Source organism: Dipodomys spectabilis, unplaced genomic scaffold (assembly GCF_019054845.1).
Source record: "Dipodomys spectabilis isolate Male_0828 unplaced genomic scaffold, ASM1905484v1 ptg000401l, whole genome shotgun sequence".
NCBI classification, from domain to species: Eukaryota; Metazoa; Chordata; class Mammalia; order Rodentia; family Heteromyidae; genus Dipodomys; species Dipodomys spectabilis.
Genome location: NW_024871078.1, coordinates 299102 through 313641, shown reverse-complemented (window position 1 = coordinate 313641; position 14540 = coordinate 299102). Strand labels below are relative to the sequence as shown.

The following is a 14540-nucleotide window of genomic DNA, read 5'->3' as shown; positions in this document are numbered from 1 at the left end:
CGGAGGTTGGAATGGACAGTGCTGCCACAGGGAATGGCCAATAGCCCGGCCTTCTGCCAACAATACTTGGCCACAATTTTAGGGCCTGTGCTGGGTTCAGATACCTCCCTTGCCTATGCCTAAATGGATGATATAATTCTGGGGCACTGAGACCCGAGCTGCCTGGAGGGCCTTCTGGCCCAGGTTCTTGCCATATTTTAAAAAAGGGGTTTTTACCATAGCCCTTAATCAAATTCAAAAGGTAGCTCCTTTTAAGGTGCTTGGGACCCACTTTACCTTGAATCAGGCCAGCCCCCTTAAGCCTTTGCTGGATATTCCAGCCTTTCTGACCTTAACCCAACTGCAGAGTCTTTTAGGGGAAATCAAGTGGCTGTTGCTATGGGTTTCTGTCCCTAAAGATAGTCTTGTGCCCTTATTTGCCCTGTTAAAAGACAGGACGCCACAAGAAGTTATTACAATTACAGACAGCCATAGGGCAATATTTTTGCAGTTCCAAAAAGCCCTGGATAAATTTTCTCTAAAGAGATATTCTATTAGTGAGACCATTTTTCCCTTTGGTTGTTTGCAGGTGTCACGTTAATTTCTGCAGTTTTAACTCAAAGTGGGGAGCCATTAGAGTGGGTTCATATTCCCCTGGGAAGCAAACCTCGAGTGTACTCTCAAGCAGACCAACTTGCAGATGATATTGTGAAGGGAAGGACGCAAGCCCAAAGACATTATGGCCTTGACCCTCACTCCATTGTTTTTCCTTTTCGGATGGCATATGTTGAGTGGCTCACTCGAGCCAATGCTCCTCTTGCTCTCTCCTTGGAGGGGTTTCTAGGCCAAATTGACTGCCATTATGGGCCATCCAAATGGACTGTCATTTTATGGCGACTTCCCCTCAAAATGCCATCTCTATTTTCTTCTATGCCTATTCCTGGCACCCTCCATGTTTTTACTGATGGAGGTAAGGTAGGCTTTACATATGCAGCCTTTCAGGAGCAACAAAAGACTCCGAGCCAACAAAGATTTCAACCTTGTCAAGGGTCAGCACAATATAAAGAAATGCTGGTCATAATTATGGCCCTTCAGGGCATTCAAAAACCATTTAATTTGTATTCTGATAGCCTATAAAACAAAAAAGGGGGAGTTAGCCCCCATATACATTTACAGAGAGCTTTGTTTACCATTAACATTTTAAATTTTTCAAAAGAGGCAACTAAATCCAGATTTCAGAAGCACTGGGGACAACTAAACCCGAAGCCCCAAGTGAAAGTCAGGTGGAAGGACCCCCTGACACAACAATGGAGAGGACCTGACCCCCCAGTTACTATGGGCAGGGGATTTGGATACGTTTATCCCATAGGGGAGACAGCCCCCATTTGGATCCCTGCCAGGAACCTTACATTTTTACCCATATCCTCTATACAAGAGGATGTCTAAGAATAAGCTAACCAATAAGGAAAGAAAAACGGCCATGGTCGAGGCTTGTGTTTTAAAGAGAAAAGACAGGAAGACAATTAGTAACCATCCCCAAGGGCAACCAGCCCTTGAGAAGCTCTTGTGTTCTATAACAATTGCAGATGGCGATACTCCAGCTGTTGGCTATCCTGACTCTCCCAATCCTGGGAACGGTCCTATGGAATCTGCATCAACCTCAACAGGTGACCTGGGCAGTGACCAACGCTGGCAATGCAGAAATCGTCAATAGCACCACAAAAGAAGCTGTCCCTTTGACCTGGTGGCCTGACCTTCATTTTATCACCACCTTATGGACTTTAATATTTTTGTAGGAGATAATTATTTTAATGTCACCTGTTTTAATTGTTCTTTTACTAATTGCTTATATAGTGGCATTGAATCCATACTTATTGTTAAACAACCACCTTTTGTTATGCTTCCAGTTTAGATCTTGTCCAACCCCACAGGCAAATAGCTGGATTAAAAAATCCCCACCTCTGGACTCTGAAGTGGCAAAGACTGCTATCCCATCCTTCACTAGTGTTAAAGGGCTAGTAGTGACATTTCCTGGCTTAGTAATGCTTTTGCTGATGGTTTTTTCTATGCCTTCCTTGCATTATATGTGCACTACAAAACTCTCATGAGCTTAGCCAGCCAGTTATCAAGCTCCAAATGAATGAATTTCCCCCCCCCAAGAGGAATCGCAACCAGAGATGGGTAAGAGGGTGTGTCAGTCTGAGCAACCTAAGATAGGGCCTTCAGCTTCTCTCTGAAGAAGTTCCCGATGACGGGTAATGCAGACAAGGCAATCCACCCAACCTAAGACAGGTGGGTTCACTTCTTTAAACAAAGACGGGGGGGGGGGAGATGATGTTGTGAGCCATTGGGAGCTGACAGTAAAGCTCAAAGGTCATCTTGACCCCTATGCTAGCTTAAAGGCACGTACAAAGAACTGGCTTACTTAAGAGACACCAGGTGCCCAGGAATTAATTGAACTGCTTCGGACATTTCTAACTGTGGTGGGACTAATGTATATTACTGTGCTAGGTGGGGATGTGAGGTAACTGGGACGAGCTCTTGGATCATGCACAAGGGCCCTCCCTATCCTTGTCTGTCGAATCTCGACCCCCAGACTTGCCTGGAACCCCCTGTGTAGCCAATGCTATCCCTACCAATGTAATCCTGTTAAAACAACCTTTACAGAGTAGGGAAAAGCATAACTAACTGGGAGTTGGGTCTGCCATTAAAACAAAAAAAAGGGGGAATCTGTAGAGCACATGGGCAGCAAAGATGGCACTGGGAGAGAGTAGAGTGGGCAGAGCCCAATTAACCTTCCTATCAGGGCCTAACCAGCCCTTGTAGGCTTAGGTGCATGATAGGGTGTGACCTTGACAGTGATTGGTTCCTCTTCCTCCCTTGCCATGCCACCCGCCCTTTTTGGCTTTAAAAAGGGCGGCTCTCTGTTAATAAAGGAGTTTTCTACCTGCTGGATTTGGCTCCCTGCTGTGTCTGATTGTCTCCTGGGCTGAGGGAGGCTGGGGAACAGGTGAGCGCCACACTTACCTTTCCTCCACCCTGTCCATCTTTCGTGGGATGGACAAAGACCCAACACACCTATACAAATGGCAGAGGATGCTAATGTAAGGGTCCCATAGGTTGAGTCATTAATGTAACAAAATGGCAAAAAGAGAATATATTTATTGCTAATTCAAATTTTCTGAAAAGCTGCAATGTCATCATTAGGTTCAACTTTTCATTCTTTGGCTACATAGTGTCATTCAGTGCACATAAATGCAAATATGAGCCAGGTCCTGGTGGTTCATGCCTATAATCCTGACTACTCAGGAAGTTGGGATCTGAGAATTGTGGTTCACAGCCAGCCTGGTCAGGACAGTCCAAGAGATCCTTATCTTTAATTAACCTCCAGAAACCTGGAAGTGGTGCTTTAGCTAAAGTGGTAGATCACTCAACTTGAGCTGAAGAGCATAGGGATAGCACCCAGGATCAGAGTTCAAGCCCCACAACCAACAAAAAAAGTGAAATATGACTTTAAATTTTCCCCAAAGGAACGACAAGATCTTCCCAAGCAGAAAAAATAATTCTAAAATGATTCAGTACACCTACTTCTGCTGAGTTACTTAAGTTATAGCTTTTTTTTTCTGGACATAGTCTTTTTTTAAAAATTGTCAAATATTAGGTTTATAATAAACTTCATCTAATATTTCTTGTTTCAAAAGAGAAATCTATACAGTTGATGTCACTTAGCTGTCTTAATATCTTAGTTCAATGCCAATCCAGGCAGGAGAGTCTGTCAACCTCTTATCTCTAATTAAACACCAAAAAACCAGAAGTGGAATTTTGGCTCAAGCAGTAGTGTACTAGCTTTGGGGGCAGGTGTGCAGGAAAGACAATTGTTCAGGAACAGGCTCCAGCCTCTGGGTCAAGCCCCAGAACTAGCACAAACCAAACGAACAAACAAAGAAAAAAATCCCAGATATTTCTTTGAGACCCTCCTTAAAGGTGCACTAGTCTGAGAAGAGGCTACTTTTACTTATCATACTCACTGGATCCTGCTTTTTTGGAATCTTCATTGCTCTGGAGAACTCAGGACCAGACTAAAGGAATTGATCAATGGCTCCTGCAACAAGAGAATCATCTCAGGGGTGAAACATCCATCCATAAGACACTTTAAAACCTCCATGTCTTTGTTTCTTTGCTGTAGAACCCTTTTAAAACAATGTTATTTCCTTTTGTTCTATGCTGGACTTCACATGGCACATTATTTCTTTTTGTAATCCTCTCAACTACAATTTTACAGAAAAGTTTTATATGAGTAGAGAACACAGTCAAAAAAGTCAGGGACAGAGTTTCCTTCAATCCTTGGGATTCTTTTCTTGTACAGTAAAAAGGAAAGCACAAGTTAACATGAACTTTGTCATTCCTCTATGTTCATTTCCTTTCCTGGGATCAGTTTCCACATCCAGTAGCAGTTACCTCCAGTAACAATAGATGGTGCTGCCTGAGTTATGATGAATGTTTTCTGGCTTCACTGAAATAACACAAGAACACCTTTGGACCTGAGGTAACACGTTTTTCAGAGATAACTTAGTAAAGAGAAAATATGAAATTTATGTTGCATATAAATACATTATCCATGAGTACATTGAGTTCAAACTTTGTAAGTTCTCTGTAAATTAAGGCAAATTTTAAATGGGAAGAAGGCTCTCAGATCATTCTTTTTTTGAGTGTATGTGTTGCGCATTATTTCCCAAGTGTACATGCATTAACAGTAAGGGAAACAATAGCAATAATAGGAGATAAAGAAGTTCTGTGTTTAAGTATAAGGGGTCAGTATACTATAAAAGACTCTACAAATAAGACAACATTGAAACAATAAAGCCAAGTCCAGTATTTCGATTTATGGGAGTGATATAGAGAAAACATTACTCCCAGGTGGCACACGAATTATGAGGGCACTCCCTTTCTAAATCATGCTTGCTAATAAATCAACTTTGTAGAAAGAAGAATGGAAGTATAATTCTGCTTCCAATGCAAGTCAGATATAAGAGCATGGACTTAACTGGAAAAAAACGTCCATCTCGAGAGAGCAGGGATTATACTAGCAATGAACTGGTGGCTAAGATGACATTTCTTTTTCTATCCTTTACTTATATAATTTTTTGTTGGTGGTCATCTTGGCAATTGAACTCTGGGCCTGGGCACTGTCCCTCTGCTATTCCACTCCAGGCTAATGCTCTACCACTTGAGCCACAGTGCTGCTTCCAGTTTTCTTCAGTTAATTGGAGAAAAGAGTCTCGGGGACTTTTCTACCTGGGCTGGCTTTGAACCCCAGTCCTCAGATCTCACCACCACCCAGCTTAGGATCACATTACTAACAGTGTACACTCAGCATATATAATGTGTATGTTCATCTATCTTTATATGGATTCTTGAGTTAAAAAATCTGGGCTGCAGTATAGACTTTACACTCATAAAAATGTTTGAAGTTTAAAAGTTGATTCTACGGGATAAATAAAACCTAAGAATGGAAAGGAGTCTGGGAAGTTCAGTTTACATCCAGCCTGGGCAGACCAGTTTTTGAGACACTATCTATAATTAACCAGCCAAAAGCTGGATTGGACAAATGGCTTAGGTGATGGAATATGAGTCATGAGCAAGAATGATGAATAAGAGCTTGAGGCTTTTGCATACATACATATTAAAATATACATACACACAGAGGCACTTATATGTGCACACACAAATACACAAATGAAGCAACTCTCAGAATATGTAGAAAAGTTAGAAAACAATAGAAAATATGTCCTGAGTAAGACTAGAATCAAGTGATAATTTTTAAAATTAGAAAGTCTTCAAGTGAACTTTCTTCAAAAAAGTTTGAGAATATTATCTATGTTGGGACCAGAAATAGTAAGAGAGTCAAGTAATCCTTATTAAGGGGATCAGATCCATGGAGGAATGAATCAGAGACCCCGCAGGTGCATTTGAAAATGTTCGTATCCTGTGCCAAATGTTAGAACATCTTTGAAAATAGTACATGAACAGTCTGAGAAGTCTAGTGGATAGTATCACTGGAGAAGTTCAGAATTGCTAGTCTGTATCTAGATTACATAAACCAAGAAACTATGCCAAGGCAGTGTGATACAAGACTAGAATTCTAGCACTCAGACTAAGACAGGAGATTAGAGAGTGGAATTACATAGTGATAGCTTCCTTGGACCAGGTAATATAATTTTGTCTTAATAAAACAAACCAAACAAGAAAGGAGTGCACAGTTGGAAGTTTGGGCTAATTTTGTCACTATGATTTGAGAAGTCAAGTTTCCTACTGCAATGCAACTCATATATAATCCTCAGTTGTGTTTTAAATGCTCTCTTCATTACAAATAGCTCATTATTTCCATGCAAAATTCCCATCCAAAGTTATCATAATTCTGTTGGATTCCAAAGAATTAATGAAGGATTACAAAAGCTTAAGCCCAGAGAAAAAGCAAAGTTTGACTAATGTAGGACTTTGTAGATCTTGCTAAATTAGAATTTAGATTTAAATTAAATGTTTTTAATTTCATATTCTATAGGATACTACAAAATTCTTTTTAATAGAGGGTTTAATTGACAAATTCACAAATGATTCTTGCATTCTATTTGCGTAGAATATTCTTTCAAGTGAGTTGTAATTAGAACTTAGTTAATAGATAATTCTAACAGTTCATGTATGAAATGATAATGTGAATAATTTAGACAGAGTTGCCAACAAATAGATTATATAAATTTATCAATTTAGAAAGACAGCAATTTTTGAGGCTGTGGTATAACATGCTATAAAGAGAATAATTTTGTGACATCTTCTTTCTTCTACCTGCATGTAACACAGGAAGCAATTTCCTTAATTAGGTACCTTTGTGTACTATGAAAAAAAATGCTTAGGTTTGGGGTTTGTTTTAGTTTTTGTTTTATTGGTTTGTCCTACGGCTTGAACTCTGGGCCTGGACACTGTCTCTGAGCCTGTTTATGCTCAAGGCTCCTGCCCTCCCACTTCAATTTCAGTGCCACTTATGTCTGGCTTTTTCTGAGAAGTTTATTGGACATAAGAATCTAGGGAACATTCCGGCCTGGGTGGGCTTTGAACTGTACTCTTCTGATCTTAACATCCTGAATATCTATGATAGTTTAAAAAGAATAAATATAAATAATATTTGCAAGTATTTTGATCTCAAGAATACCACTGGTGGAAAAATGATACAGCCCAGTTTATTGTGGTGTTCTTTCCAGAACACGGAGGGCAACACATTAGCAGAGGTGTAGTATTTTTTCACAATAGAGATAAGCTATTCATGATGTGAATTAAGGGAATTTTGAGGTGCACATTACATGTTGGAAACTGTTGGGCTTGGATGACTTTATGGCATAAATCTTGGGATTGATGATCATAGAAATAATAGCTTAATCTGATAAACAATTGCTTACTCTTGAAGAATTAATTATTAAGATGCTTCATTGTTTTATCCTCTACCACAATGTGGCTATTTTTCTGTTGACTTCTCAATCTGTAACATCCCATTGGAAACTGCATTTATTGCAGAATTTCATAACATGCAAACAGAAATGGTAAGTTCAGAATTTGAAAATGAGTAGTTATCAGTCATAGGAATTTTGAAGAACACATATATTCTCTCCTCTTAGCAATACATTTTCTTTCAAAATTTATGGGTTTCTATAGAATTACAATGTTTTTGGTTTTGGTATGAGAAAGTAATAAACTTATTCTTTTTTCAAAATAATGGCAAGTATATTGTGAAAATATTGTCTAGTTGGATTCAAGTTGATGGTCCTCTGATTAAAAAGGGGTAATTAATTCAAATTAGATGCCAAATAGTGTTGATTTTTAAAAAGTTACTACACAAAGAATAATATGTACTATACCAATACAGTGAAATTATATTTTATGCAGCTTATTTTTTAAATTTAATTTTATTGTCAAAGTGATGTACAGTGGGGTTGCAGTAATTGTAAGGTAGTGAATACATAACTTTTCAAAATAGTTACCCCTCTCTCATTTTTCTCACAGTTTTCCTTCACATCCAAACCCCTCAAAAGTTGTAATGTACATTTTCAACATATTGTCTTGTCTCGCCATTTTGTTGTTCATCTTCCCTTCCCTAATTAAGGTAAAGGTATACACAATACACAGGGTATCAAAATCAAATACAGCAGGGGATAAACCATAAGGGAAAACCCCAAAGAAATTAGAAATCACATAGTATATTAAAAACAGCAACTGCAAATAATATCTGTTTCCATATCTTGGAGTTCATTTTGCTCAGCATCAGCTTATATGATCATATATATGCATGACAAAACCACTGGAAAATAATATTTTCACCGACACTTTATCATGACAACAATATGTTAAGTGTTTTTGATGGTAAAGGTGGAATTAGGATTGGTGAATTCGCAATTCTGATAAAGGAATTTCAAAACAGTTTAAAAATTGTGATAGGTAAATTTTAACTGTTTAAACTTTTTAACAACTTAGCTTATTAAGAAAATTTAAAATTGCCTGGGAAAATAGGCTTTCATGCAAAGAAATCCATGGAGACTAAGCTGAGAGGGAGCAATGTGGGTGAAGATGGCTCATTTTCACAGTAAACAAACAAACCTCACAAACCTTGCTATAAATCCTGTAGGTTCCCGTGAGAATTGTCCTTACCCAGAAAACATATTCTCACTGTGAAACAATGTTGTACTGGAATTTAAATTCAAATTTATTTTTAAAAAGGCATCAAAATTTATGAATTGACCTTTAATTATCAAACAGTAATTCTCTGAAAAAAAAATAATTTGGGTCAAAATATTTAGGGAGAAAGTTCCCTCCACAATGAAAGCAGGTATTGGGTATACACTTTTCTGATTAAAATACTTTCCACAATGTCTTTGCATGTGAAGCACTGAAACAAAGAAAAAAAATCTGATTGGATATCTTAAACCAAGGATTTCTCATTTCTAAGTAGCTCACAAAATATAATATCCTTATTAACATGACATAGTGAAGACTTCTCTTATTACATAAGCCAAAAAGTTTTGGGATCAGAAAATAATTGAGCAAATAAGAAAACACATTCTTAGAAGCTCTGGCTAAGCGTATTAATTTCAGCAGTAGAGGGATTCCAAAACTTTTTGAAATAGATTGTGTTAATATTTTTGCTACCTAAAGTGATTTTACAGAGCCTATTTGGCTCACTACAATGCAGAACAGATTGAGTGAAGACATGAAAATAAATTCCACATCCAAATAAAAAAGTTTAAAAAGAAAAACCAAGATGATGTAGCAGTGGGGGATGCCTTATAGTCCTTCAGCTTCACTAGACTTGAAGCCAAGAAGCTGTGATTAATTGGAAATCAGGCAAGAGCTAAGAGGAGAACATAGAAGTAGGACAAAGAATTATTGTCTGTTGTAAGAGACACTGTCACAAGGTATGGATGATTTAACTCTATTCTTCTCCATACATCTTGTTGAGCAAATGCAAGACCAAGAGAAAAATAATCTAATGAAATAATTTTTTTTTTCTTGTCGGTCATGGGGCTTGAACTCTGGGCCTGGGCGCTGTCCTCAACTCTTCAGCTCAAGGCAAGTGCTCTACCACTTGAGCTACAGTGCCACTTCCGTCTATTGAAATAATTTTACAAAAAATATCTTCACTGTTCCTCATATGGTATCTAAGGGGAGTCTTTTTTTATTGTGAAAAAACTGTACAGAGGGGTTACAATTACATGGCAAGATAATGAGTACATTTCTTATCAAGCATTGTAGCCTCCTCCTTTGTTTCCCCTTCCCATCCCTTCCCAGACTCCTCCCTCACCCAAGCCTCCCCCCACCCCCCCATGCCCCCACCAAAGTTGTAAAATTCATTTTCGACATGTCAACTTGTACTTCTCATTGTTGCAATGGCCCAACTTGTATCCTTATTTAAACGACTTGTTTTTCCCTTCCCCTCCACAAATACAGTGAAAGCAGGGGTTATACTGTGGGGGAGGGACATACAAAACAACAAAGAAATAATCTTATAAATGCATTGGAAACAAATGCATGAAATAAAAAAATTTAAATACATATCTTAGGGTTCATTTTCCTATCACCTTATCTGACCTTTTCTGCTTGACTCATACATATACTAACTATTGCAAATAAGGGAAACCATGGGACCTATGTTTCTTTGGGCTTGGCTTACTTCACTTCACATAATTTTTTCCAAGTCTAAGGAGAGTCTTAAGAGAGAAGATAAAAGTGGAGTATTCTTCGGTTTCCTTGAAGCATCTTGTTAGCAAAATATATCTTTGAGGTTAGAAGTTATTGAGTCAAAAAGTGGTGGAGTCCTTATTTTTGTGGGCACTTTAAACACAAGAAGACTTTCACGGTAAAAGAAAAAGTATAGCTAAATATTTGTGATCACAGCTCCTTGGACTGTTTTTTCAGAGACAAAGTTTTACATTAGAGTTTGTCCTCATTAATATAGATGTTGGGTTTTCGTGGCAACCAAATGAAAGGGTAAAGTTTAATGCACTCTCTTGGACAAGATAACAGCATGATAGAAAAAAATGGTAAATAAAATTTAGTGAATTAGTTTGACTAATTACTTTGCCAGAACAAAAAGGAAAGATATAATTCAAAATCACTTGACTTAAAAGAATGATGAAAGAGTAGTGAAGAGAGATGAGAGAAAATATAGAGGAGTGTTCTGTCTCCAGTATTGTAATGGGTTCTTGATATTGTTTCTTCCAATCTATCTTCACAAGCTATCAAGTGTGGCTTAGGACTGGAGTATCCAGTGCAGAGAAAGAGAACTCAGAGAAGAAAATATTTGCAGCAGATGCAGGTGATTTATAACCTTAGACAATCTATTTAAATCTGTTCAAAATTCTCTGCTACCCCAAACTTCCCTCTTTGAACAGTTTTGTTTGCTTTTCCCAAGACTACCCTTCATTAAATATTTAAAATTTTGAGAGGTCATATTTATTCTATCTAGAGGTTGCTGTTTGCTTGTGATTTTTGTGTGTTTTTGTTTTTTGTTATGTTTTTAACTGAATTTCAAAATGTTGTGCAAGTGTATTACAATAAATATGTCTATCTAATTTTCCAATGCTCCTGGGTCAGGCTGACTCCTTCTATCATTCTCAACCAACCCCTTCTCCAAGATTTATTTCAGATTTACCACTTCTTTTGTCACATGTGTACATTGAGTATTCTAGGTGTACTTGCCCCTTGTTCCATTTTTCATTCATTCTATGTTTTTACTATTATTCCTTTCTGGTTTCAACTTCCTGATAGTCATTCTGTTAAACTATCTGTTAATACTTTGAAAGGTTTATATACATTCCATGGAGTTTCAATCCTGCATATACTTGAACGTATGTCACCTTATATTTCCATATTTCATTCATCTGCAATAACAATTTACAAGACTGGAGATGTGATAATATTCTCATTCATTTGGAAGATTAATCTTTAGTCAATAAGAAAGTTTAAAAATGGCTCAGAATATATTCCTAGCTACCAGTTTTTATGAATGGATTTGTACAAAGTTTTGTGATTATTTTATTTGACATGGGATAATATTTTCTACTACCTATAAGTTTTGGAAAAGGAAGAAAACTAAAATTTACTATTATAGAGGAATTTGATTGAAATAGAAGACAGATTTTATATTTGTCACATCTCTGATGAGTACCCATATTCAAGATTTAAAGTCTTATTTCATACTATGTTAGACAGATAGGGAAAACATAAAACAACATATGATAAGGCAACTATTTGTGACTTTTTAAAATGTACCTTATTAAGTGATGAAATTTACTTTATTAGCTAGTGTTTGGGTTTGAATTATGGGAGGCTGATCTATTTAACACATTTCTGGAAGGCACCTACTGAACAAAACAAATATTGGGTGGTACTATTTCTACACTTTAATGAATGGTTGAACGTGTTTGGCTTTAGTGCTGGGTAAATAATTCAACTCTATTGTAACTTGCTCCTTACACTTGTAAAACTTGTAATGTCACTAAGTATCATTTACTTGTCAAATGTTATTTTGGTGAATGTGATTTTAAAAAGTTTTGAAAAAGAATATATTTTCAGGAGATTAAAGGTAGGTTATCATTGCCTTGAGAATGATAGCATTTTTAAACTACAGAACCAAGATTTACTGTAGTACCAGTAGTTTGAAGCATTAAGGATCTTCTCAATTAATGTTTTTCTGAATTATAATTGACCTGTAAGTAAAGTTTTCCTAGCCTTGGTAGACCAATTATGGATCTATCGTTCCCAGAACAATTTTTAGGCCTACTTATACTGGACTGAAATCTTTCAGTAATCATTAGGAGAGGGGTATTAAAAATAATTTTGTGACATTTGTGATCTTGTTCACTCATATGGGCTGGGCATCTGTAAATTTAAAGTTGTAATTACTGTACTTTCTCTCAGATATTGTGATCTCATCTTTCATTTTAAGTTGTCTTGCATTTCACAATTGCTTACTGCTGCGGTCCTGAAATACTATAGGAAATGAGAAATTGAGATGGATTTTCAATTACTTTCTGTTGGCATGTTGCATGGGCCTAGGTGAGAAATCTTGCCCTTGTTATCTGATGATGCGGATAACTGGGACCTGGGATCCTAGGACCCTTGGGTCCTGCAGAAGAATAATACCTTGTAGACATCATATCAGCAAAATTTGTGTATAATCATTAGGAATGCTTCAGAAATATGGAGAAAATCAGTTTGGGACCAGTGAGTTAAAACAATAAACAGAGTAGCAGCGTAAAATCCCTTATAGATTAGAGGAAAACTATTTTTTTTTGCAATGTGAATTCAGAAGACCAAGAACATTAGAATGTATCACAAGTTTATACCAAAGATATTGCATTGATATTTTTATATTCTAATATGTATTCTAAACCTAATTATTTATATTCCAATTCCATTTATTGGAATAAATACCTATTTATTTGTCAAATTATCAATTAATTCTAGTAAGTTTCACTGTGTGAACTAAAATATCAGCACATATAAATATAAAATGTATAACTATATATAAGTAAAAGGCACACGTTTTGCAATATTCTGTTGTGGTTAGAGTATCAAATTATTTAAAGTATTTAATGTATTATTTCATTATCTCTACCTCAGTGTTTGGTAGAGTTGGACCTAAAGCTTTACCATTTGAAGATTTACAGCCTAGTAGCAAGAGGAAACACTTTGATTAAAACATTAACAATTTAAGGCCTAATATCGAGGAGAGACATATAGACTTCTCTTGTAACTCTGAAAATATTTGGTGATAGAAATGCAGTAGTGTAAATTCCTGCCTGGTTGGATGGTAGACTGGCCAGGACATTAGTTAATCATGCATATGAACAATTTTTTCACCTTCTTGGCTTTAGATACTTTTGAAATATTAGGTATAATAACCAATTATATTTTGATAAAATACCTTCTAGTCTAAACATTTCTATCTAAACTGTTCCTGTCTCTATGATCCCTTGTAATTAAGATTAGTTTTGTTCCAGTAAGAAAATCTATGCTGTCAGGGTAAGATATTCTGGTTCGTCTGTTCCTAAATGGAAGACAGGTAAAGGGTCAGGTAGACATTTGTGCCAATAAGATCTCATATAGGAATTTTTAAGCTGCAGAAGTTTAGAAGTAGCTCTTAAGCAAGGCTTACTTTGAATCCTTAGCTCCACAAAGCTAACTCAGCTGATAAATAAGTACTCGAAAAGCCATCACCTTTGGACCTAGCTTTAAATTCTTCAAAGTATGATGAAATCTAAAATGAAAAAGACTTAAAATACTCATTGACAAAAAATTTGCAAATGTGAGCAATCGAACAAACAATATAAGTTTTTTTCCAATATACACAGAATTTTAGAGAAGTAATATCAATCTCATTTTTAGGAACAATAAGTTTTCCTAGTTACAAATAGTCAACCAAGGATATATGCCTGTATAAAGATTGCATCATTAACTACTTAAATTTAGAGGATACTACATGCTTCAACAGCACATCTACCCTAATTGCAATACAAAGTTTAACACGGCACTTGCACAAGGATGATATGAAAATTTGTGTAGTATTCCATATTTTTCATTCTTCAGATGCAAGAAATGAAAAACAGTTATTAAAAATTGATTACAAAAATACAGTTGTAACGATACATGTAATTCATTGAATTGAAAGTTAGTTTGACATCAGTGTATTAAATCATCACCTTAGAAAGGCCTTTACATAGCATAACCTTTACAAAATTTTTGAAATTAGATAACATTTTCAATTTATCCCAAAGAAATAAAATACTATAAGGACCTAGGGGAAAAAAAAAGAATCTTAAACTATTTCTATATCGAATGCTATCTGAAATGACACATTTATTAATGAACCTATATATTATGAAACAATGTAGAATTAAAAGTATTATATCTAGGAGAGAATGAAATAGATTATGGATATTATACAAACAGAATACAGATTACTTTAAAATATCCTTTTTCAGACAAGCAACAGAAATATCTTTAGTTTCTGTATT

General features: G+C 36.2%; 1 pseudogene; it reads left to right on the top strand.

The window, feature by feature from the left end:
• Window positions 1-14005: 14005 nt before the first annotated feature.
• Window positions 14006-14102, top strand: LOC122096908 (annotated as a pseudogene).
• The last annotated feature ends 438 nt before the right edge of the window (window positions 14103-14540 follow it).